The sequence below is a fragment of the Plecotus auritus genome (genome assembly GCF_963455305.1).
Source record: "Plecotus auritus genome assembly, chromosome: 7".
Lineage (NCBI taxonomy): Eukaryota > Metazoa > Chordata > Mammalia > Chiroptera > Vespertilionidae > Plecotus > Plecotus auritus.
The window spans coordinates 148525694-148550961 of record NC_137774.1 but is presented as its reverse complement, the minus strand read 5'-3'; positions in this window follow the sequence as shown (position 1 = coordinate 148550961).

The following is a 25268-nucleotide window of genomic DNA, read 5'->3' as shown; positions in this document are numbered from 1 at the left end:
CATATTTATAATTGCTGTTTTAATGTCCTTTGTTGTTTCCACCATCTCTGTCATTTCTCATTCTGCTCCTATTGATTCATTTCTCCCCTTGTTGTGAGTTGTATTTTCCTATTGCTTTGCATGTCCAGTAACATTTTTGTTAAATTCCAGACATGATTTTACCTTGTTTGATATTAGATTTTTGTTATTGTTATCATTCCTTTAAATGTTTTGGGTTTAGCTGAAACCGGTTTGGCTCAGTGGATAGAGCGTCGGCCTGCGGACTGAAGGGTCCTGGGTTCGATTCCGGTCAAGGGCATGTACCTTGGTTGCATGCACATCCCCAGTGGGAGGTGTGCAGGAGGCAGCTGATCGATGTTTCTAGCTTTCTATCCCTCTCCCTTCCTCTCTGTAAAATATCAATAAAATATATTTTTAAAAAAAGATAAATGTTTTGGGTTTAGGCTTTCTTCTTTTATTCTCCTGAGTTACAGTTCAGTTAAATGATATCAGTTTGATCCTTCTGAGACATGTTTTAACGCTTTCTTAGGGTCGGTCCAGGAGAGCCTAATTTGTCTCGACCACTGGGGTATGCCTTCTGAGAACTCCAGGCAACTAAGAGCACTTGGCCCCATGGAAACACAAATTTTTGCTGGTCCTGTGTGAATTCCAGGTCCTACTCTGAGCATCTCTTTTGGTGATGACTTTTTCTTGAATCACAGCAAGATGGTGTGAAGTGCCCTTCCCTTACACACTACCAGTTACGTGGACATGCGTGGTGCCATGGCAACTGGATGACAGGTCTCGGTCCTGAGAGATAAATGGGGGGCAGCTGTGTCTGGCGACCCTGGGACGGCTCCCATCTCTGCATAGTGTGGCAACTTCAGGTTATGGGTCCTAACAAGATGACCTCAGGGCACCCGGACCGAGGCCATCAATCACAGGCAGGTAGCAGCCAGGAGAGAGCCTTTGGGACTCCCAAAGACACACGTGGGGGGGTCAGGGAGGCTACAGCTGGATGCTAAGTGGAGTCACTATGAGGGTGACAGATCTGCCCTGCCAGCACCAGCATCAAATATAAGCGGTCTTGCTGTTGAGTACTATTTCCTGACCACCAAAAAGCAATGCAATACCTCTGGCTTTTTAGCCTCTCTCCTGGATCTGAGGTGATAATTGTCACGTTCCCCTAAGGTACATTCACCTGCTCCCCATCAATGTTCCCAGAAGACTGAGACTGGATGAACCAGCTCCAGAGGGTCTTAAAGGAACCCAGGGCCACGTGTTCTGAGGGTTTCCCACATTTCCTCCTCAAATGCCTTAACAAAGTCAGGGACTGACAGGTGTGAGCTGTAGTAGAATGGACAGAATATCAAGAAGAATTTCTGTAGGATAAAGCTGGTCATTATAAAAGTAGAGGTTCATAGAATTACTTTTTCAAGAGAGTACCTTGAGCCTGGCTGACATGGCTCAGTAATTAAGCATCGACCTATGAGCCAGAAGATCACAGTTTGATTCCCAGTCAGGGCACCCCAAGTTGGGGGCTTGATCCCCAGTGTGGGGCGTGCAGGAAGCAGCTGATCAATGACTCTCTTATCATTGATGTTTCTATTTCTCTCCCTCTCCCTTCCTCTCTAAAATCAACAAAAATATATTTTGGGGTTGGCGGGGGGAGAAGAGCACCTTGAATAAAATTTTTAGAACACAGAAAATGTAATGAGATGAGATCTCAAGGGAGAAAAATAAATGTTTTTCCAAAATAAATTCCCCAGTGACCTGCTCAATTTCTATCGCTAAACGTCTTCCCCTTTGGTTAAAGTTGTCCATTCCTCCTCTCGAACTCGGGTGGGCATAACCACTAACCTCTCCTTGTGAATGGCTTGTCAGGAGACCACCATTATGCTGGGAGATGGCGCACTGGGCAGGAAGAGTCATCAGCTTTGTCTGTTTGGGCTGAGAATGAGGTGTGGAGGGTGAGAAGGGGAGAAGGAAGAGTTCAGGAGAAACTTTCCCAGGCTTTCCAATGCCAATATCCATTTTTTATTAAAATTTGTATTGACATAATTGTAAATTTACCCTGCTGCCATATGAAATAAGAGAGATCTCATGTACACTTTACCCAGCTTCCCCAATGGGGAAATCAAAAGTGAATTATTAATATTTGGGATTGCCCCAAATTCGGATGTCGAAGAGGATGAGTCCTTACCTCCAAAACCACTGACAGCACAGGGCAGTGGTGGCGCTGCTCAGCATTCCATTCCTCGGGAAGACAGTGGCCAACCCACTGAATCAGACCCACTGGAAACGGAGCCCTTGACGCCCATGTTTCAGAAGTTCTCTGACTGGTTCTCACCAAAGGCCCAACCCCTGGCCTTCTCAGCCTAGCTCAGTCAGAGCTCCAAGCCCACCAGAACGTCTGCGGAGCACCCAGCATCCTGAACTACATGATGGCACATAGGGATGGGTCCCTACACCAGCCTGGCTGGGCTCCTCTCCCAAGGCCTTCACTGGGCCATGAAAAGTCCAAACTTATATCCACTTGCCATATATCGATCCTTCATTCCAAAAAAGTGAAAGACTCTCAGAGTTCAGTATCGAGGGTCTTGGCCACTTCATCTCAAAGGCAACTTAGAAAAGTTGCAGTAAAAGAAGTGAGGCATGAAATGATCCACAGGCCCTGTCCCTTCTGTTCTGTGTTGGGGGAAAGCTGGCGTCTTGTTCATTTTCAGTGTTTCCACTAGTGGATAGATGAAGCTCTTCCTCAGTCAGGGCTTCCCTGTCAGGGACTTGGCATCCAGGAAAGAAAAGGGAGAAATCAATTGGTTGACAGCTTTTGATTACTTGATGTTGTCTTAGGAGAAAAATATAAAGAAATGTATTAAAAACTCTTTTTTGGTTTCTGTCTCTTCAAGTTCTGAGTTATGGAAAGAACTGCACACAAAAACCCAGTTAACTGTGCTGTGTCATAGAGCAACTCTGTGACCCCCAACAATTCCCTGGCACCCACTGGTTGCTGGTGGAGCATCACCAACTCCCCACTCGCTCAGGTCAAAGTTGTTGCTACTAACGTAGACATTTTTAAATTTGAAACAAAACTTTATTGGAGTTATAATTTATTGAGGTATAATTTACATACAACAAATGTTACTCATTGTGAGTATACTCATCAGTTAACTTTGACATGTGTATACAGTTGTGTATCCACGACCACAATAAACTGGTGGAAACCACGTATCCACCAGGTCCAACGGTTCCCTGGAGCTCTTGTCAATCAATCTTCTCCACTCTCCTGCCCCGGGAAACCATCGATTGAGTGACTTCCTGTATATTACATTACATTTTCTATAATTTTATATGTACTATTCTGTGACTTCTTCTTTCACTCAATGTAATGATTTTGAGATTAATCCCTTCTGTTGTCTATATTAGCAGTTCATTTCTTTCTATTGCTGAGTAGTATTTCATTGTATGTCTGCACCATAGTTTGTTTATTCAGCTCTTGAAAAACATTTGTGTTGTTTCCAGGTTTTGATTATTACAACTAGAGCTTCTGGGAAGATTCAAGCATAAGTCTTTGTGACGATATGTGTTTTCATTGCTTTCGATAAATATCTATGGAAAGAATTACTAGATCATCTGGAGAGTATATGTTGAAACGTGGAGGGAGCTGCTAACTGGGTTTTGAAAGCAGATGAGCCACTTCACATTCCCACCAGAACTACTTGGGGTTTGTACTTGTTCCCCGTCCTCACAAGCACGTGGTGTTTCTGTCCCCTTCAGCTTTGACATCGGATTGGCTATTAGTCATATCTCATCATGATTAATTTACATTTCCAGTGACTGATGGTCTTGCCAGGTGTGCGTACTGGCCATTCATACATCTTTTGTAAAATCCTTTTGCAAATATTTTACCCATTTGAGTGTGTTTTGTTTTTGGCATCTCGCTGAGTTCTAAGACTTTCTCATTGATATCCATTGTGGTCAGAATGCATATTCTGTGTGACTTAATTTTTGCACAGGTGCTGAACCTTGTCCTATGGCCCAGCACGTGGATCCTTTTGGTGAGTGTTCTGTATGTTCTTAACAAGAACACGTATTCTACTGTTGTTGGGAGGGTGCTCCAATCTGTCAAGTAGATCTAGCCAGTTAATAGTGTTGCTTGAACATTCCATATCCTTATTGATTTTCTGTCGACGTCTTCTACTAATTGCTGAGAGAGGAATATTGAAACCTCCAAATTTAAGTGTGAATTTGTCTATTTCTCCTTCAACTCTGTCAGTTTTGGGTTCATATATTTTGAAGCTCCATTGTCAAATGCATCCACATTTAGAATTTTTCCACTTACTGAACTGACCCCACTATTATGAGGTCCTGCCCCCTCTCCATCCTATCTTGTCTGTAGTTTAATTTGTGTTGTATTATTGCCACACCCCCTACCTTAAAAGTAGTACTTTCATATTTCATATATCTTTCTATCCATGTATTTTCAACTTATCATTGTCTTTATTTCATAGAATTAGATTGTGCTTTTTATCTGGCTCCATAATCTCCTCTTTGGTGAGGAGTGTGATGGGAGCATCCCAGTCCAGGTCGGAGCTCAGAGCGAGCCTCAGAGGGAGGGAGGGAGACAGGGAAGGGGCCGCCCCACTGCCAGGACCGGCTCACCGTGTGCTCCACCGCAGATAAGCATCTGTCCCAGCCTATGTCCCCATGCCAGGGAGCAGCAGGTTTTCCACTGTTGTGAGGGCTACACAGGAGCCTCCCTCTTGCTTTTCTGTTTTCTATAATTTGAATTATTCCGTTGTTTCTTTTTTAGGCAGGAGAATAGAAATGAAAAATTAATGAGTCCTCTCTGGATATCCTTTAAAATTATTGAAAAGAGCAACCCGTGTTAATCTCCAAAGTTGAACAAATTTGGATGTGCATGATGTAAATGTGCTGCTGAACTGAAAAGGAAAACAGCCTAACACCACTTCTTCTCCCAAAAGCAAGCCCCCCTCCCCCAGACACACACACCACCCCTGGGGAGGACTGCAGAGGGGCAGGTCCATGCACAAAGGGAGGCCCCTCCCCTCCCAGCTGCCCTGGCAAGTGGAAAGTGCAAGGAACTCAGAGGCAGGAGATGAGAAAATCCTTTTAGACTTTGCTGATACGCAGCACAGAGCAGCCAAAGCGGGGCTCCGGAGCAGGGTCCTGCCTCCAAGACAGCCCCGGGGAAACCCTGGCAGACCTATCAGTCTGGGAATCTCGGGCTTCCAGAGCGGTGGGGAACCTGGTACCTCTCTCCGGCTGGCTCAGCGAGGCCCTGTCTGGGTTTCAAGCTCCAAGATGCCGTTTCCTGCAAACAACTGGACACAAGAAGAAAAGTGCATTAGACTGCCAATTTCACACAACAGATTTTTATTTTTAAAAAGAAATAATAATAATAATTAGAAATGATAGGTCTGGGTGGAAAAGATTTGCACTTGAAGTTAAAAATAGGAAATTAACCCTTCTTAGGTCACTAATATTTTTGAATTTCACTTTCGCTGCCTTCACACACTGTCTGTCACTGATATTATCAGTTCACCTGTTAAAATGTCTTCTAAGAAGGTGAGATACACACTCAGATGTTCAGAAAGCAGAATTCCAAGGACTGCAGGCCGGAAGCCAAAGCAAAGAGAAAGGCATCCGTGCACGGAATGTGAGGGCAGCAACAATTTTGAGACTTCAAAACGCCCCAATAGCTACACTGTATTCTTTGTAAAAATTATTATCCAGAGGGTTCCCATATCAAACCAAGAAAGGTGCTCAAAGGGGAACTAGTAAAATCTCACATCTTCTCAGGGGCCAACATCAATAGCATCATGGCTCAGTTTCTTGACTTCGGACAGGTATGGTATGAAACCCAACCTGACAGTGCCTGGACCACAGAGAGACCCTGGCGGCCCCAGGCCCTCTGGCCTCTAGGTAGGGCAGGGAGTTGGGTTCTTCTGGTTTCCACAAAAGCCTCTTTCCAGTGAGCTCAGGGTGTTTGGAGGAGTGTGGAGAGTAACAGGACTAAGTGCTGACTGAGTTAGGGGAAATGGCATTAAAATTAGTAAAGAAAGAAAGAAAGAAAGAAAGAAAGAGAGAGAGAGAGAGAGAGAGAGAGAGAGAGAGAGAGAGAGAGAGAGAGAGAGAGGAAGGAAGGAAGGAAGGAAGGAAGGAAGGAAGGAAGGAAGGAAGGAAGGGAGGGAGGGAGGGAGGAAGGAAGGAAGGAAGAGGGAGGGAGGGAGGGAGGAAGGAAGGGAGGGAGGGAGATTCTTTCAGTAAGACCACAGAATCTTGGGAGAAACCAGGCTATTAGAAAACTATTACATGTTGAGTTTTTGTTTTGTTTTTCATTCATGTTATGTTATAACAGGTCTCTAGCATCCTGGTTTTACAGTTTGCCATGCATCCAAAACAAAGATGAGTTCAGGGACAAGCAGCAGAGAAGACAGGGAAATGTGGGCTGGAGGGACCTGAGAGGAAGCCGTGGGCTGGTCGTGGAAAGGGGTCTTACAGCCCTTCCTCAGCTGCACAAAGGAAGCGACAGCAAGGTGAGCAAGGACAGGCAGGAGCATGAGACAGACAGACAGACAGACAGACAGAGACATTCACACTACTTACACCCAGTGCTCATGATGGCACTTGTTCTTGTCTCCATTTTCTCCTCCTGGTGGATGAAAAGAGAAAACGCAGACGCGCGAAGTACAATATTAACCAATGCACTCACATGCACACATGCATAGCCCATGGACAGACAGTGGTGTGGGAAAGACCAGGGGAGGGGGTGAAAGTGGTGGGGAGGGGTCAAGGGGGAAGGAGATGTCTGTAATACTTTCAACAATAAAGATAAATTTTAAGACTAGAGAGAGATTGAACTGGTCCTCCTGGCTAGCTGGAGGGAGTCAGGTGGAAACAGGCCCTGCCTATTGTATTCCCTTAGTATCCAGCAGTTGAATTCTAACTATTAGACTTTGGTGACAACTTTCTCTACTAAAGTTTCTCAGAAACGGGCCTGTGCAATGGGAAGGCCCGGCCTCTGTTAAAGACTGCGGGGGTTTCTTTCTGCGCCTTGCTGGAGAAAAGCTGAGGGTGAGGGAACCCTGAATGCGGACACCAGGGACAGGGAAGAAGGCACTTCATTGAACTCGTATGAGCCTCCTTGCTTCCTGCTCCAGAATGCACACTTTATTTCCAATTGTTACAATATTGTATTAAAAATATTGATACTGCCCTGACCAGTTTGGCTCAGTGGATAGAGCGTCAGCCTGTGGACTGAAAGGTCCCAGGTTCGATTCCGGTCAAGGGCATGTACCTGGGTTGCGAGCACATCCCCAGTAGGAGGTGTGCCGAAGGCAGCTGATCAATGTTTCTCTCTCATCGATATTTCTAACTCTCTATCCCTCTCCCTTCCTCTCTTTAAAATATCAATAAAATATTTAAAAACATATTGATACTACTATTAGTAGCATTATTAATTTTTTTCACTGTCAAGGGAGGCTGGCACCATTGGTTACCTGCAATGTCATTTCCGATTCTCCCTTCTCTCCTCTCTCCCCCATTCGAGAGAAAATTTAAAGACCAGTAATTCCCCAACATTTCTTGTGGCTCAACTTCTCCTTGATGCCAGTGTTAGCCAAGATGTGAGAGAGGAATGCTACCCAGGCTCTCCAAGGGCCTCATTGCTCCTTAGGAAAGGGACAGGTACAGGCTCACTGGCGCATCCCCGCCCTCTCCCTTTCCCTGTGCCTGTGAGGCCCACGGCCTGGCCACTGTCTACTGACCGTGAGTCCACCAGCATGAGAATGAACTGACTCACTGGGCAGCTCAGCCTGTACCTGCCTGGGCTCACCTCCGGGCCACTCCTCGTGTGAGAAAAAATATAAAGCCTGTGTTTTTGAGCCACTGCAAGTCCATTTCCTGATGTTCACAGTGAGGTGGATTTATAAGGCAGTGTTTGCATTACTTTGCAACAAGCATCTCAAAACCCTGCTGCCAACTAGGTGCCGTCTTATCAAAGACCCCAAATGAGAACCTTCCAACTTGTCCCAGAACCCACAGAACAGTGGGAGATAACTAGTTGTTTTAGGCAACATTTTTAAATGATTTGTTACGAAGTAACACATGATTGGAGAAGTCCTTGGAATTTTTTAGGTGACTTCTTACTTTCTAGCAAACGAGATGCCCTGTGATTTCCCTGCCTTGCCTGGATCAGTCCGTTCTTCAGGTGCCCCATTTCCTCTCAAGGAAGAAAGGTGGTTAGAAACCAAGATCTGGGTGGCAGGGTGTTCACCGCTCCTACGTGACATCACTCTTACATCCCTCAGCACACAGAGCTGAGAAAGACACAGACACAGACACAGATACAGAGAGGTAATAGACATAAATACATATCTATGTTTCTCCATCAGCAAAAATTAAACCTAGTTTACTAATAATACCTCAAATTCTAATCCAGAAGCATAGGGAACATTCTAGTCTTTTCCTTTTCGATACATGGAACTCCCTTCTCCACCAGTGAGAAATGCTGGCTCCCATTGACCTCAAGATACTCATTGACCGAGCCCTAGAATACACAGAAAGGAGTTTCAGGTGTGTCAACCCGCAAAAGTGATAAAAGCAAGCCTGTAACCAGAGTTCAATATGTGCAGATTTTCTGTTTTTACTTAAAATTTACATAGAGTGAAATGCACAAATTCTAAGTGTACAATTTGATGGGGTTTGACAGGTGCAAGCACCCATGTAACCCATAAAAATACTGAACATTTCCATCACCTTCAGAAATTCCCCATATGCCTCCCAGTCAGCCCTCCCCACCACTAAACAAACTCTTCTATTTTTTGTCACCATAGATTAGTGTTACCTGTCCCAGAACTTCATGTGTGAGTTCCTCAAGTCTGTGCTCTCCCATCTCTGACTTCTTTTTCTCAGCCTAATGTCTCTCAGTTCCACCCACATTTTCATGTGTGTAAGTAGCTTGATACTTTTTCCACTGCTTTTTTATTTCATTACTAGAGACCCGTTGCATGAAGATTCATGCAATAGACCTTCCTTCACCTGGCTGCCGACACCAGTTTTCCTCCGGCACTCGGGACCCAGGCCTTCACTCTGGCCACCACCTTCCATCTTTGTTCCGGCCGGAGTCTGCAGGCTTCTCGCTGACTCCGGCTGGAGTCTGCAGTCTTAGCTTCACTCCAGCCGCTCTTGTAGCTCCCTCTGCCCCCCCCCCCACCCCTCATAGCAGGTGTCCTGCCCCTCCCAGCTGCTCTGCGCCTACAGTGGCTGGGGGGCAGGGGCACCACCATCTTTGTCTTGCTAATTTGCATATTCCTTCCTGATTGGTTGGTGGGTGTCACGGAGGTACAGTCCATTTACATATTTCTCTTTTATTAGTGTAGATGTGAATATTCACAATTTGCTTATCCGCTGTTCTCTTTATGAGCATCTGCATTATTTCTAGGTATAGCTATTGCAAATAAAGCTGCTGTGAACATTTTTGTGCAAGTCCTTTTGTCAAAATAACTTACCTTTCTGTGAGTATCCAGCAGTATAATCGCTAAGTCAAAAGTAAATGTAGAATTAGTTTTCATCCAAAATATCTTCCCAACAAGTTGTGCATTTCAACACTGTGACAAGCCTTGCTTGAGTGATTGAGTTGCTCCTCCATTTATTATTGTCTTTTTTTTTTTAATTTTCACTATTCTGAAGTCTGAACAGTGTTATCTTACTTTTGGTTATAATTTGTATATCCCTAATTAAAAAATTATTTGAATATTTTTCCATGTAATTATTGGCCAAATGATTATTATGCAGTGTCTTTTCAAGTAGTTTGTCTTTTTTTAAAATATATTTTATTGAGTTATTGAGTTTTTACAGAGAGGAAGGGAGAGGGATAGAGAGTTAGAAACATCGATGAGGGAGAAACCTCAATCAGTTGCCTCCTACACACCCCCTACTGGGGATGTGCCTGCAACAAGGTACATGCCCTTGACTGGAATCGAACATGGGACCCTTCAGTCCACAGGTCGACACTCTATGCACTGAGCCAAACCAGCTAGGGCTGGTTTGTCTTTTTTTATTGCATTGTTTGTCTTTTATTGTTCTGTTGTGGAAATCCCTTATATGTTATGGATACTAGTCCATTATCAAATATAGGTTATGCAAATATTTATCACAGTCTCTGGCTTGCCTATTGATTTTCTCTATAATGTATTTTGACAAGCTACAATTTTTACTTTAATGTATTACAAGTTTGCAAAAATAAATGTTTTTTCTGTTTCTTGTTTTTGGTGTCCTTTCCAGGAAATCTTTGTATACACTCAGATCATGAAGATATTCTCCTAAATTTTCCTCTGGTCTTTACATAGCTTTTACATTTAGGTCTGAGATCAATCTCAAATTAATATTTCAGTATGCTTTGAAATAGAATTCTTCTTATTTTTATGCAGACAGTTATCTCATTAGTCCAGTGCCATTGGATTGCTTTAGCACCTTTGTCAAAAAATAGACTATATGCATATGCGTATTTCTAGACTCACTATTCCATTGTGTTGATTCTCTTTTCTACCCTTATATTAATTCCATACTTTCTGATTATTACTGCTTTGGAATACAGTAGTGTATGTGGTGGTGAAAGCAGACCCTTTTGCCTTGTTTCCAATTTCAGAGGGGCAACAATTACTGTATTACTTTTAATTATGATGTGCTTTAATTTGCAAATGCCCTTAACTATACTGAGAAAGTTTCTATTTCTAGTTTGCTAGGTGTTTATAACATGAATAAGAACTGAATTTTGCAAAATGTTTTTTCATATTTGTTGAAAAGACCATATGTCTTGTCTCCTTTATTGTTAGGATGGTGAATTATATAATTTGTTTGTTTTTTAATGAAAATCAACTTTGCATTATTGAGTTCAAAAAAACTCACTTAGTCATGTTATATCATGGTTTTCTCAAACTGCTCAAGAGAAATCTTTTTGAAAAATTGAAATGAACAAACAGAAAAGTAAAAATAACCAAAACTTGTGGAAAACAGTTAAAGCAGTGCTGAGAGAAAATTTCATAGCAATGAAGCATATATCAGGAAAGATGAAAAGCCTCAAATTAATAATATAAGTTCTCACTTCAACAACCTAAATAAAGAAAAGCAAAATAAACTCAAAGCAAGCAGAGGGAAGTCATAAAGACAGCAGCAGAAACCAGTGAAATTGAAAACAGAAAAACAATAGAGAAAAATCAAGAAAGGCCCAAGACCACATATATTAAGCTGACAGCTGGTGTCCACAAGTCACTTGCTGAAGGTCTCACAACTAAGTTTCCTTCATGAAACAGCAGGGAATAGAAAGCCAAAAAAGAAAAAAGAAAAAGAAAAAGCTGTTCCTTGTCTTCTGGTTCCTCTTTTTTTTGGATTTGAAATCAGTTGTCATGTCTACCATTATTTCCCTCCCCGTGTGTAACATACTGTAGTGCAGAATAATGCAAAGATGTCCACATGCAAATCCTAATCTTCAGACCCTGTGACTATGTGATACTACACTGCACATGGGAATTAAGTTTGCAGATGGAATTAGGATGCTAATCTGCCAACCTTTAAAAAGGGAGATTATCCTGGACTTTCTTGGTCAGCCGAGCCTAATCACATGAGCCTTTTAAGAATGGAAGGAATAGACAAAAGAGCAAATCACAGAGATGACATTGAAGAAGAAGGGGGAGAGATTCCCAATAGGAGAGGGACTCACCCACAGAGCTGGCTTTGAAGTTAGGATGAGTGCCCTGAGCCAAGGAAGGCAGGTGACCCCAGTGGACGACTGGTCCTCATTTGTCAGCCAACATGAGAATGGGGCTCTGGTGCTATAACACAACAGCTGCCAACACCTCAATGAGCAGAGAAACAGGTCCTCCCAGAGCCTTAGAAAAGAGCCCCAAGTTCTAGGAGGCTGACTTCTCTGCGCTGGGTCCTGTCTGGGTGGGTACTCAGACTGAGGGATGAACAGAAGCTCAGGGTTGACTCCACAGACACTGGGATGGTGCCAAGGGGCAGTTTCTCTGGGCTGAGAAGAGAGGTGAGTGTTAGGAATGTTGAGGAGCTCTCAGACACAGAGGTGGGCTCTCCCAAACGTGCCCCCAGACGCTTATCTCATACCCAAAATGACTGTCATCAGAACGGGTGAAATCCAGGGTGCTTCCTAAGCCTTGGGTAACACTGCAATGTGTCACTGAAACCTGCACTCACTCACAACATCAGGGCCTCCATTTTTCTCTCAGCAGTCAAGGCACTGAGGGAGGCACCGTGAAAGATGCCAGGAGCACAGAGGGGAGTGTGGGCACAGAGGACAAGAGGGTGGGCAGTGCCAATGAGAGGGCAGCGTGCCCCGAAGGGGTGAAGGACACTGTCCTAGAAGGCAGAGACTGTTACCCAAGGTTCTTCCTGCTGCTAGCACAGTTCAGGGAGGGGTGACACCCAAAGACAGGGGGACAGAGTGTCCTGTCACTATAGCTCTATCTTTGCTTCAAACAAAGTGAAGTAGAGAGAAGACCAAAGAAAACCTAGTGCCTAAGAAACCTGATCCATTTGACCATCGTGCAAAGAATACTTAAGGAGAAAGAAATGTAGGGCTAAACGGTGGGTTCTACGCTCTCCCCCGCATTTATTTACTGAAATTTGAAGTGGGACGTGTTTGGGCAAATAAACCTGTTCCTCCATACCTGCTTCCTTTACATTTTCATTCCTTAGAGCCAACGTCACCATTTTCACTTTAATTTCAGAAGGAGCAGATGCATTAGAAAACAGATCATTCAAGGTCAGCTTTCTATGGAATCCCTTTCTCTCTAACTTCATAATGACCACGAAATTCACTTGTGGTTTTGACAACCAGTCGGTAAGTTTTTTCAATGACAGTTATTCCAAAGTTCAGCACTTGCCACTTACTATTGGCTACAATATTCAACAAAAGAAATGTCCATCCCGTGGACTTCCTTTGTCCGTTCCTTAGCAGAATCACTAAGGAACAGTTGACAGAATGGTTAGTTCTCCTTCATGGGAATTAAATGTCCACCTGCTTAGTAGGGAAGCCAGGAGACACTGATGGAGGCGTTTGCTGACCAGGTACCAGAAGTCTGTACTGCGGGTTCTCTCTCTGCCCAATGTCCACTTCATATCCTTCATGGAAACAGCTGGTCCTGCTACATTGAGCTAAAATTAACCACCACAGACCAGGAGGAATAGTTAACACATTAATTCATAAGGGCTTGCTTGTGCTTGTCATTTAACACTAATCATGTGATTATTTGAACCCAAAACTGTATTTTTCCTACATTCATTAATATTTATCCCAGATAAGAGATTTAGACAAAAATTTCACAACATGCATACAGTTTCCCTGTCTTATATCCGAAGCCTGGCATTTGTCAATATTTGTGCATAATGACAGTTTTATTAACAGAAAAGCCTTTTTAAAAAGACTATTACTCATAATAAAAATCATAAGATGGTAATTATTCTTCCTTGTCCCATGCTTGACTATGACATATCTCTTTTAATATTTTGTATCTTTTATATTATTAGTTTTTAAAAACAAATCTGTCCCTGACTATTATTTTCATATCAATGTCTAAATTTGGCTCATGTTCTTACCATCTCACATTTGTTTTTTCACTGACTTTTGCTAAGAACCAGTGGCTCATTTCATGTCTAGGGAAGCTGTTTCACTCCCCTGTCTACACAGTTAAAGGAAATTACTGATAAGCAATTGAAAGAAATGCTCAGAAAGCAGAAGCAAAGGGTGTGGAACCAACGCTGACTGTGAGGAGCTAGGGACTCGGTGAGTTCTTGCATTTCCTGGTGGACGAATGGAGACTCCATCTAAAAATGCCCATGCCTCACTTGTCTTTGAGAACTTACTTGAGTTGTAAAAGCAATTATGAATGATTAAGGTTGGCACTCAGGGGCACAGGAAACTCAACCAAATCTATTGGAATTCCTGCTTTTATTACCAGCCATCAAACAGGTAAAGAAAAATGGTTCAAATGAAAATAACAGCTAAGTCTAGAAATGAAAAGTATTTTCAAGTGGAAGTGATACTAAATGTTTGCCTCCTGCTCACATATTGTGGCAGATTACCTCTCTTGCTATTTATTATACACACAAGTTGGATGAGGCCATGGTGTAACCTAGAAGTAAACCTTGTATAAGTTGCAGACCAGCACAAGGCCTGTTTCTGGCGATGCTCAAGTGAGCTCAAACCCTTTACTTTGAGGCTTCTGTTGACAAGCCCTGGATGAAACATTCATAATTCCAGACAATCCACCTCGACCAGAGCAGAAAGAAAAATGGCATATAAAATATTCAGGGAGCAGGGAAAGAAGATAGGTGGTTTCTATAAGTGGTTTATCTTGGTGGGATCGCCACCACAGATTCAGAAATTTGCTGGCAAAAATTAAACACATTTCATCTCCAAATCAGCCACAGCCTGGCCGCAGCTGGGATCCAGTGACTATCTGCTCATAATTTTTCTGCAAGAGAAACATACCAAGCTCTCCCCTCGCTAAAAGGTTTTTATTCTGTTTTTAAAAGAGCCCTCAGACCCATGTGACCCAAATGTCATCTGACTGCTGGCCAGCATCCTGCCATGGTCCCCATCCACAGCCCGAGCAGGAAGGATGACAGCACCCACCAGGCCACCTCTTCTTCTGATTACCAGGCTCTTTGAAGCGTAGGAGACTGTGAGGGGCTAGGCTGTCCCGGGAGACAAAGCAGGCCATTCCTGCACTTCTCGGGCTCCCGCTCCTGTAATCAGCAGGAACGTGTTGCTGAGAAAGTCATGAACGGGACTGACACCCCACCCTCCCTCCTCGTGGCTCTCCCAGGCCGGGGCCACAGGTGCACAAGGACCCTCGAGTACCGGCCACCAGGACGGAGCTTCATCTGCACCTGTTTCTACTAGTCTGTTGTGTTCTGTGAGACATATACCCCCCAAAGATTTTATGAATCCCTCACCTTAAAAATGTCCCAATTTGGGTGACAAATTGCATGATCTACCCCCTTTTTTTTTAATTTAAAGGTGGACTTAAAATGTAGGGTACATTGCCCTAGCCGGCTTGGCTCAGTGGATAGAGTGTCAGCCTGTGGACTGAAGAGTCATGGGTTCAATTCCAGTCAAGGGCACATGCCTGAGTTGTGGTCTCGATCCCTCGTAGGGGTGTGCAGGAGGCAGCCCATCAATGATTCTCTCTCATCATTGATGGTTCTATCCCTCTCTCCCTCTCCCTTCCTCTCTGAAATCAATAAAGACATATTTTTAAAAAATAAAAAAATGTAGGGTATTATTTGACAAGAGGGAAAGTGGGGAGATGGCAAAAGTGAGAAGGAAAAGTTATTTACATGGAAGAAAGTAGGTTATTATTATCTGTAAAATGTTTTGTTAAATCTAAAAAAAAAATTGAGAAATGCATGAAACTGGGTTTGTTTAATTAAAATAAAATACATATGCTAGAAAGGGAAAAGTAAAAGTCCCCACCCCATCCACCCCAACCGGACGTAAGCACTGCCAATGTCTGGGTATGGGCGTGCATATAATGTTAGAGAAATAGTGGCACAGACCGCTAGGAGCCCTCGGAGCCTCCTTCCCAGAGCCACACTGGGCTTTTTACCTCAAAGGGGTAGGGAACTTTACTGACCGTGAATAGAGCTGGAGGTTGGTCACTTCGGCCCCCACGTCGCGCTGTCTTCTTTCGTGTGGCTGCACAGGGACATGCTGCTAACCACGGTGGCTCTCGTGTGGGGAACTTGCTGTTTACAACTACTTGATTCAAGGTAAGATTAAATATATGAATATATATATACCTAACAGTTATAAATATAAAATCCCCAATTTCCCTATTATTTAAGTTTGATCGGTTGCTATCACTTTTCCACTTATAAATCATAAAGTTAGAAGAATCACTCTTCAGTTTTCCTTTTGTCAATTAGTGTAACTCTAGTAACACCAACTGGATTTTCTTTAAAAAGTAAGTTTCGTGTACACCGTAATTAATGAAGTTTTCTGAAAATCTGAAACAGTTTATCTAAAACTTCAATGTACCTGGGGTTCTTTTATATAAGCTCTGAATCTGTGAGAATTTCCTTCCCTAACAAGACAAACTTACCTAAATATTTGTGCAGTCCGTTGCAAAGGTCTTGGAAATAATATGTAAGTATCATGTCTTAGTCAGACTTTTGCTGACATAACGCTGCTTAAACAAGCTTGGAATGTTAGCAGTTTAAAATATCAGCATGTATTCCTTGCTCTGGGTCTTCTGGGAGCTGCAGAGGGAGATTCCCTTGAGCCGCAGAATTGAACTCTGACATTCAGCATCCAGAGCTCATCATAGGCCACGGCCAAGACGATGGGCCCGGAAGTATCTTCATGAACCCTCAGGGGAGCCACGGGAGGAGGCACTGCCCAGGGCATAGAAGGAACAATTCCATCAAAGGGAGGTGGGAAACTAGGGCAGTCATCCAATCTCCACCCCTAGGTTCACTACTAAATGTTGCCAGAGTCAAGTGCAGGACGAAAAAGCAACCAACAGCTCAAAAGGAACTTTGAAACTGACAAGATGGCGTAGTACACAATGAAGACATTGTTGTCACAAACCTCAGTGAGCTAGATATCACACTAAGGAAATTGTTAGAAATACAAGGAGAAATGTAAACTTACATGGAGAGTTGTCAGAGATAAACACTTCTCAGCCTTCAACAGATCAAGTAGAGGAAACAACAGACTGTGAAATGCAATAAATAAATCGTCAATTAGTATCTACACAGCAAAGTGCTTCCTAAAGACAAAGACTTTTCCATTGGTTAGCACAGCAATCAAATGTTTATAGGAAGTAATTGTATGTCTGTTTTCAAAATAATCCTCAGTGAATTCATTGGATGATGCATTTGCACCACATTTAAAGGACAATAAAAGACAATTAGACAAACAACAGGAGTTTAAAATAAAATAAGATAAACAATTATAAACTAAAAGAACAAAATCTTAAATCATTATTCAACAAGAAAATAAAGACTCCAATTAAAGATTAATTTAAAAAGTAAAATGAGGGCCTCAACACACATTAAAATGAAAAGGATGTGGCAAAAAGATGAATTCAAATAGAATATAAATGTTTTAAGCCCTTTTGTTATTAAAAACAACAACATTGTGGTGTTTTCCTGTTGAAATATTTCAAGCTTTTAAGGGACAAAGAAGCCCCATGCGTGGCAGAGTCAGGGGAGAAGGACGTCTTCCGAATTATTTCATTATGGCTCCATAACCTTGATGCTAAATCATAAGATAAATCAAAGGGATGCTAGAGATAAATATTTCATATGAACATGTTCGTTTCAATAACTTTTGTGTTTTCTCAATTTTCTAAAATGAGCATTTTTCCTTCAATAATAATAATAAAAATTCTTTCAAATAGTAAAATGGTAGAGAGAGAGCCTTTTCTGAAAATGCTAGCATTACAGAATTTCTGTTTTCACCACGCAGACAGTGCTGGAAGGAATCTTCTATGTGCTGGCCTGTCATCATGTATTTTGCATGAGCAGGAGATGACTTCTAACTAGACACGCAGATTCAGATTCAGATTCAGATTCACTTCCTGAAAGTGTCTGTTGTTTTCAGGAAGAAGGGCAGGAACAGGGAGCCCCGCTGCTCATGGAGAGCATTGGGTGGGTGGTCTGACTGCCCCATGCCACCCCTTGCCCACATTGTACCAATGGAACAGGGACTGGCCCAGCTTTGGTCAGCTCTAGATGCTCCTGCCTGGCCTGGGTTTTTATTGCTCTAGGTGCCCATTTCTCACTGGACATCTCATCTGGATGCTGAAGGAAGTGTTCAGCAGGGCGCTTAGCAAGAACGTAGCATCCCAGTCTTCCTGTCTCTCAATGTCTGCCTGTATGTTACACTCAGCGTCCCCTGAGGCAGCCATGGGCTGAGCAGACAAGACCCTGCAGCTACTATGGGTAATGGGATGCTGAATGGTTTTTCCTCTCTCTTTAAATATGCACAGAATTCTAGAATATTCCATGATTACTTTTTCACTTCCCTTTGAATGCTGAAGACGACAGGAGCTGGCTTTCAGCATCATCTAACTTGACGCTCACAACACAAGACTTAAAGAGGTGACACCTGTCCAAAGCCAAGCGCTGGTCGGCAGAGTTGTCTGACCTCCGGGCCTGTGTGTCACACCTTGGCTACACTGTCTCCCCAAGAAATGTATTCTCTGGCTGTATAATACATCCAATCTGCTGTTCACCATTCTTATACAAAACACCATGTGGCAGGGGGAAAAAACTTTGCTCGTAGAGTTACAGGAGCTCTGATTACTAAACTGCTGGAAAGGGCATCACTTAAAAGCATAAACCATTTTCATATGTTTGGTCTGACTCCCTAACAATACAATTTTTAAACAAGTAATAGAGTTCAGAGCAGCTGACATAAGGACTTGCTCGCCATCACAGAAAAGGGGGCGGAAGACCAATTTATTTCACCTCCGTGGGCCCTGATAGTCCTGATTCAGAGACGGGGGAGTGAGGCTCAAGGAACTGGAACTGATTTTCCAGCACTAATTCTGTAAGTTTGCAAGCACTTTGCTACCAGTGATGAAAAATGGTTATTTCCACCCAATTAATCACCTCGGAGATCTCACCAACTCAAATTACAAAGTTATATAGGTGCTGCTCTGTGTCATTAAGCTTCATACCACAAAATTAGAAGCACCGGGCTTTTCTCAATTACTTTTTGTTCCTCCTACTTTTGGATTGACTTGTGTCAGTGCCTTGTATTTGTCTATTTCTGCAGGTTGGGAAAAGTGCCTCATTTGTTAGAAGCCAAATATAGAACAGGACCGCCTTGTTACCACGGGATTCTGGGGAACCAAGTAGTTTGGAAGTAATCCAGAGATGTGGTTATAATGAGGGTAATTCTGGTCAGGTTTAATTATGTAAAGTTGTGGCATGAAGAGGCAGGGTCCACACAGCATGCGGGCTCCAGCAGGGGGTCTCTCGGTGACAGCCGACGGGGCAGGACATGTCACCAACCACGCCATTAGCCACTTGCTCCCCTTTTAGACACCTCCTTGTCATTGAAAAGCAGGTGTCACCGGGGAAATGTCATCATGAAAATCTTCTGTATTGGGAATTAGTTATCCAGTCGTGATGATGTGTCATTCACTTGTACGGCAGTTATTTTAAGCTCTTTGCCCCTTTACAGAGTCAGTTCTCAATTATCCATCACAAGAGAAGGTCAGTGGCAGGAAAGAACCCGAATGACAGGCAATTAAAAACAACGTACATTTAGCTTTAAAATGAATAGCACAGTAAAAACAAGAAAAAGATAACATGTATTAAATTACCAAAATTTTAAGTTGCGTTTTTCTTAATTGCTACAAAAACAATATATTTGAATGTTGACTTTTACATTGAATAGTAAAAAAAAAAACAACAGAGCCCCACAGCCTAACCACACACTCCTTGGGAAAGGCCACTTCTAATTATTTCTATTATTAGTTCTGGTTATTTTTACCTCTGTGTCTCTTAGTATTTTTATAGGCCAATTTGTTGAAATATTGACTTTTGGTATTAACTATTGACTTCCTACGGTGGGAGATGTGACTTTGGCTCACTTACTTTACCCTTCCCTCTCCACGTTTGAATAATTTTTAGCTTCTGTGTTGAGTACTGTTGTCCCGTTAGATCATACAGTTGGAATTCTACAACCTATTGAGTGAATGTTTGCTTCCCTAGTTCATAAGATGAGACTGTGACACTTCCCATACTTCCATTTCTCATTGTCCCTTTCTTCCATTTCCCAAATTCTCTCTATATTTTACTTTATGTTGTCAAATTTGATAGCATTTGCATTCTACTCCATAACTATGACTTATTATTCTCTAATTTCTACCTGGTTAATTGATTTATCTAAAGTTTAGAAAATTAATGGACCATACTTATATAATGGGCATTGTGTTTTATTCACTGTAAAATGGAATTACATGCTAGGATTGTATTTTCTTCCATTTATAGCTTTTTTGTTTTCCTGGAGTTTCTAATTGCCTTGTTTTTCTTGCATGCACTGTTTTTACCTTATCTTTAATGGCTAATATTTTAAAGGCATTATCAAATCAATGAAATCTCCCACGAACGTTCTTTTTTCTCCCCATGGATTTCCCTCGTACGTTCTCCTGGGATTTTTGCTCTCCAGGCCTCTCATCCTGGAACTTAAATTTCTCAGAGTTCTGAGTTGTACCCACTGTTCATCCAGATCTCTCTCCCAGGTCTTCATGATTGTCTTCTTGATGTCCCCATTACCTTGTTGGAGTACATTCTCACATAAGAAAAGGTTGGTGCAGAAGGTACAAACAATTAGTGTTTGCACATTTGTACTCTATACTATTCTCATAGTTAATGATAGTTTGATTTGGATCTAAGGCTGGGTTTCCCCTGAAAGAGAGCCTGATACAAGGCATTAACTACAGGCAATTGGCATCCCAGAGAGCTTTGGTAGGGGGTAGAAAAGAGAGAAAAACAAGGAAACAAAGCAGCATGATGTGCCTTAATGTACAGGTTACCCTGTAAGCAAGCAGGGCCTCTGGGAGACTGTATGATAATACATCCTCCAGATTATCTCACTCAAGGTGAGGGAAGATCAGAGTAATTAGCCAAGTAATTCTATCAGGCATTGTGCTCCCAATAGAGTTAACTGCCTGGAACTTTCCACCTGCAGGTTGGCTCCATAACCTAAAGAAAGCCCTTCAGCAAACATTTGCAGTGTCCTGGTACAAAGCACCAACCTGCTCAGGGAAGATGCCTGCAGAGAGTCTGGGAGGACACAAAGGATGGAAAATCACTTTCTCTTGGAAGTTCGAAGCCCATCGTCACTGTCTTCTAGCATAAGTTCCCTGCTTCTTGATAATTGAAAAGATGTTCTTTTTTTAAAGCTGCACTATGTTCTTGACTTTTTTTCTGAGAATACGAAAGATATTTTCAGAGTTTTTTGTTGTTGTTGTTCCCTAAATGGTCTCTCTCCTCCATAGCCCAACTGTTCTATTTCTGACCATGGCACACATGGGCAGGGCTTCCCAACCAGCAGACTTCACACCATCACCATGGAAACCCAAGTGCCAGAGAGAGGAGGGCTTTCCTAGGAGGCACCAACTTCCAAACACTTGAGTTCTGGCTCTAAGAATCCCCTAGATGCTTCCCTTAATTCTTTTTGGAAGACAAGGTTTGGGGGAGAGATCAAGTACTCAGTACTGGCATGTTAAGTTTGAGATGCTTATCCTATCTAATAAAGAGGGAGTATGCTAATTGACCATCACACCCTCACAAAGATGGTGGCGTCCACAGCCAATAAGGAGGGAATATGCTAATTGACTGCCATGCCCTCAAAGATGGCAGCACCCACAGCCACAAGATGGCGGTGCCCAGTCCTGTCAGCCCCGCCAGGGCAGCAGGCACGCAACATGGCCGGGCCCACCCTCAAGCAGGTCCAGCTGCTCCAAGCACCTGCCTTTGGAGTCCCCCAGTCCCCTCAGCCCCCCAGCCACCCAGGGCTGGCCCGAGGCGCAGGCAAGTCTCAGATGGCAGCTGCCCAGCCACCCAGGTCTGCCCAAGGCTCAGGTAACCAGGGCCGGCTGAGGCTTGTGCTGCCAGCAATGGCAGCAGCAGAGGTGTGATGGGGGCATCACCTTCCCCTGATCACCAGGTTGCCTGCCACCCCTGAGGGCTCCCGGACTATAAAAGGGGGCAGGCCAGGCTGAAGGACCCCCCTCCAGTGCATGAATTTTCATGCACCAGGCCTCTAGTTAGAACTATAAGCAAGCGTGTCAAATAGGCAGTAGGTGATAAGGATCTGGATGTGGGGACTTGAACTGGTATCAGAACTGTTGGTTGGTGGTCTATAGATATTACTTAAGGCACAAGATTGAAGGAGATCTTTGAGAAAGGAAGAATATAGACAAAGAAAAGACTAGGCCCCAGAACGGAGCCTTTGAAAACTAAAGAGGAACCAGTGAAACGGCATGGGTCTCTCCCCCAGTTCTGCAGGCTAGTTACCCAAGACCCAAGTGTCAGCAGGGGAGGTTCCTTCACAGGCTGCATGGGAGGGTCCAGGCCATGCCTCTCTCTTAGCTTCTGGTCACTTGCTGGCAATTTTTGGTGTTCTTTGCCTTGTACATACATCACTCCATCTGCAACCTCCACCTGACCTCTCCCTGTGTCTCATCACATCTTCTTCTCTCATGTATGTCTGCCTCTGTCCCCAAATTTCCCCTTCTTGAAAGGACACCCCACATATTGATTATGGCCCATCTTAATGACCTGATTTTAGCTATGTAAGGTTTCTATTTTCAAATAAAGTCACATTCAGAGGTACTGGGGGTTAGGACTTCAACATATATGTTTGCAGGGGGGCACAATTCAACAAGAATACTGTCTTAGCTCATTTCCACATACCCAGTTCTCAGATCTAGATTACAATCCCTTTGTAAAGCATCTCCCCTGCCAAGACCTGTCTCAGTTAAAAGCCAAAAGGCATATCTAGGTTCTCTAAAGTTTGTTCATGTCAATTACATTTCTATTGTAAATATGTAAATTAATTAAATGTTATGTAATCTGGTGGATGTGAAGAGAGAGCTATCTTTTCTTAAATGAAAACCAAGTTAAATGCTTGGGGAAAACATGCTAGCCAGAAAAGTGACTTAAAACGATTACAATGAAATTAATACTGAACAAAATAACCATAAAAGATTGGAATAATCTTTTAGGACTCAAGCATTAATATATAGGTTGTTCTGTGAGTGTTTTTATGTTATAGGCTCACTTGTAAGAAACCCGACCTGGAACTGGAGTCATGTCATGTGTAAACAGGGGACAAAATGTCTGCTCAGATCCTGCCTGGGAACACGCACAGAGGAGACCTGGACTCTGCCTGGAAAGGTTGGAGGTTAGGGCCTACATTTGTTTAAATGGAGATGAAATACTTACAGTGCCTATTATTATACCACACTCCTTGGCTATGTTCAATGGACTCCAGTTACCAGCCCAGCCTTCACAGGAAGGTGAGCCTAAGCCAGCACATCCCATGGAGGCTCCGAGGTGTTGAGTGTGCTATTAGCGGCCAAGGAAGGTTGGGCCTAGGCAGTGCCATTTCAGAGTGAGGCAGTGACTCTGTCCAGTGTGAGAAGCTGGCTGAGTCATGGAGGGGCCCAGAACTGGCCCAAGGAAATCTTATGACTGATAATCTACTGGACAAAGGGCACGGTTAAGCATTAATGCTCAGGTGACAACCTCTCTTTCATTGATCTCTGTTCCTTTTCCAAGTCCCATGCTTGTTTTTATTCTGCCTCATATTTCAGTTTCCCACCGAATTTCAGGATGAAGGCCAGTAGTTGTCGGGGGAAGACTCCTAGCTGCAACCTTCATGGGTGGAGCTGACACAGGTGGGGTGTCAGATATTATGCTGTGAAACAGGGTACAGAGTCAAACAGAACATGGATGTTGACCTCCTGAACTTATAGGCCACCAGAGATATGGGGATGTAAGCCGCTGCCCATGGACTGTGGGATAAGGGGGATGAGAGGTTGGGCACTGGCTGGGCCCTCTGTGCACGATCCCTCACTCAGTCCCACAGGCAGCTCCAACTTCAGTTGGAAAAGCTCAGAAAATGGCAACCCAGGTAAGATGTCAGCAAGGACCCAGGAAGGCCCCATGTCCGCCGTCTTCCCTTCCATTTTCTCCATGGACTTGACCTGCAGCAGCAATTTCTCGCCCTACAATCACGTTTCTCAGGCTGCTTATTTTCAGCTGCTTCAGGCCCAGAAGTCTCACCGCACCTACGTTCACACACACAGGCACAGGTGGATATATACACCTCTCAGCATATGTTAAACAGGGCCACTCCAGCAAGCCACCTAAGTTCATGTGCTTGTCTTCCTCCCTCCCAGGGTGACCTCTTGGTCAGCATTTCAACACAGGCAGCCAAGCTGTGGCCAGCTCCCACCATTGTTCTTACTCCTCCTGTGAAGTCAGAAGTCACCGGAATGTTACCTGGGACTGAGGCTCAGTGATTGATCCCGCTCAGTGATTGATCCCGCTCACTTCCAGGGACCCCTGTGCTGCAGAGCCATGCTCTGAGCATGGCAGCTGGCAGGGACCTTTGCACCCGAGTGCTGCCTGGGAGGGCGGCCTCCTGTGCAGGAACCCTTCAGGGGCTGGGTGCTCAGCGTGGTCTGTGAGCTACCTGTCATGGGAAAAGGTGTGGGCATGTGGCTTAGGACACTGAACCAAGGGCAGTATTAAAACATGACATTTCCTAATAATACTGCCAGGGCAGGGTACAAAAGTGGGCAAATTGCTCTGTGGTTAAACACCTTTTTTACTTTGTGTGGTTGTAAAAGCAAAACATATCTTAAGAAAATTTGAGCTGAAACCGGTTTGGCTCAGTGGATAGAGTGTCAGCCTGCGGACTGAAGGGTCCCGGGTTCGATTCCGGTCAAGGGCATGTACCTTGGTTGCGGGCACATCCCCAGTGGGAGGTGTGCAGGAGGCAGCTGATCAATGTTTCTCTCTCATCGATGTTTCTAGCTCTCTATCCCTCTCCCTTCCTCTCTGTAAAATATCAATAAAATATATTTTAAAAAAAAGAAAATTTGAGACATGTAAAATAATTTTTTAATTACCCATTAAACCTCCTCACTAAGATATCACTAATATATATATAGATAGATAGATGACAGATCATAGATAGATGATAGATAGATAGATAGATAGATAGATAGATAGATAGACAGATAGATGGTTTTTTCAAATATATGTGTCCTGTTTTCACAATTTTCTATCTTGTTTTTCTCATAATGTTCCAGCACTTGATGGCCTCACAAACACCGTCTCAAATTCCTGGGGGTACTTATCACCTGGCTCACTTGATGGAGTTTAGCATCGTCCTGCTCCTACAAAAGTGGGCTGTTCCCCATTTTCCCGATTACCAATTATACTGTGATGAGACTTACACAAACGTTTGTGTGACTTTCTGGTTTCCTTGTGTCTTTTCCTTTTTCTAGATGGAGAATCACTGGGTCAAAGCCATTAAACAAAGTGCATTTGATAAACAAGCCAGCATGCTCCCCATTAATGTTGAACTGTGGATACATCACCAACCACCATTCACAAAGGGCCCCTCTCACTGTACCATTGCCAGCACCAATGACTACTAAATGCTGGGTGTGGGTTGTGATATTTCCATTTTTTGTGTTAATTAA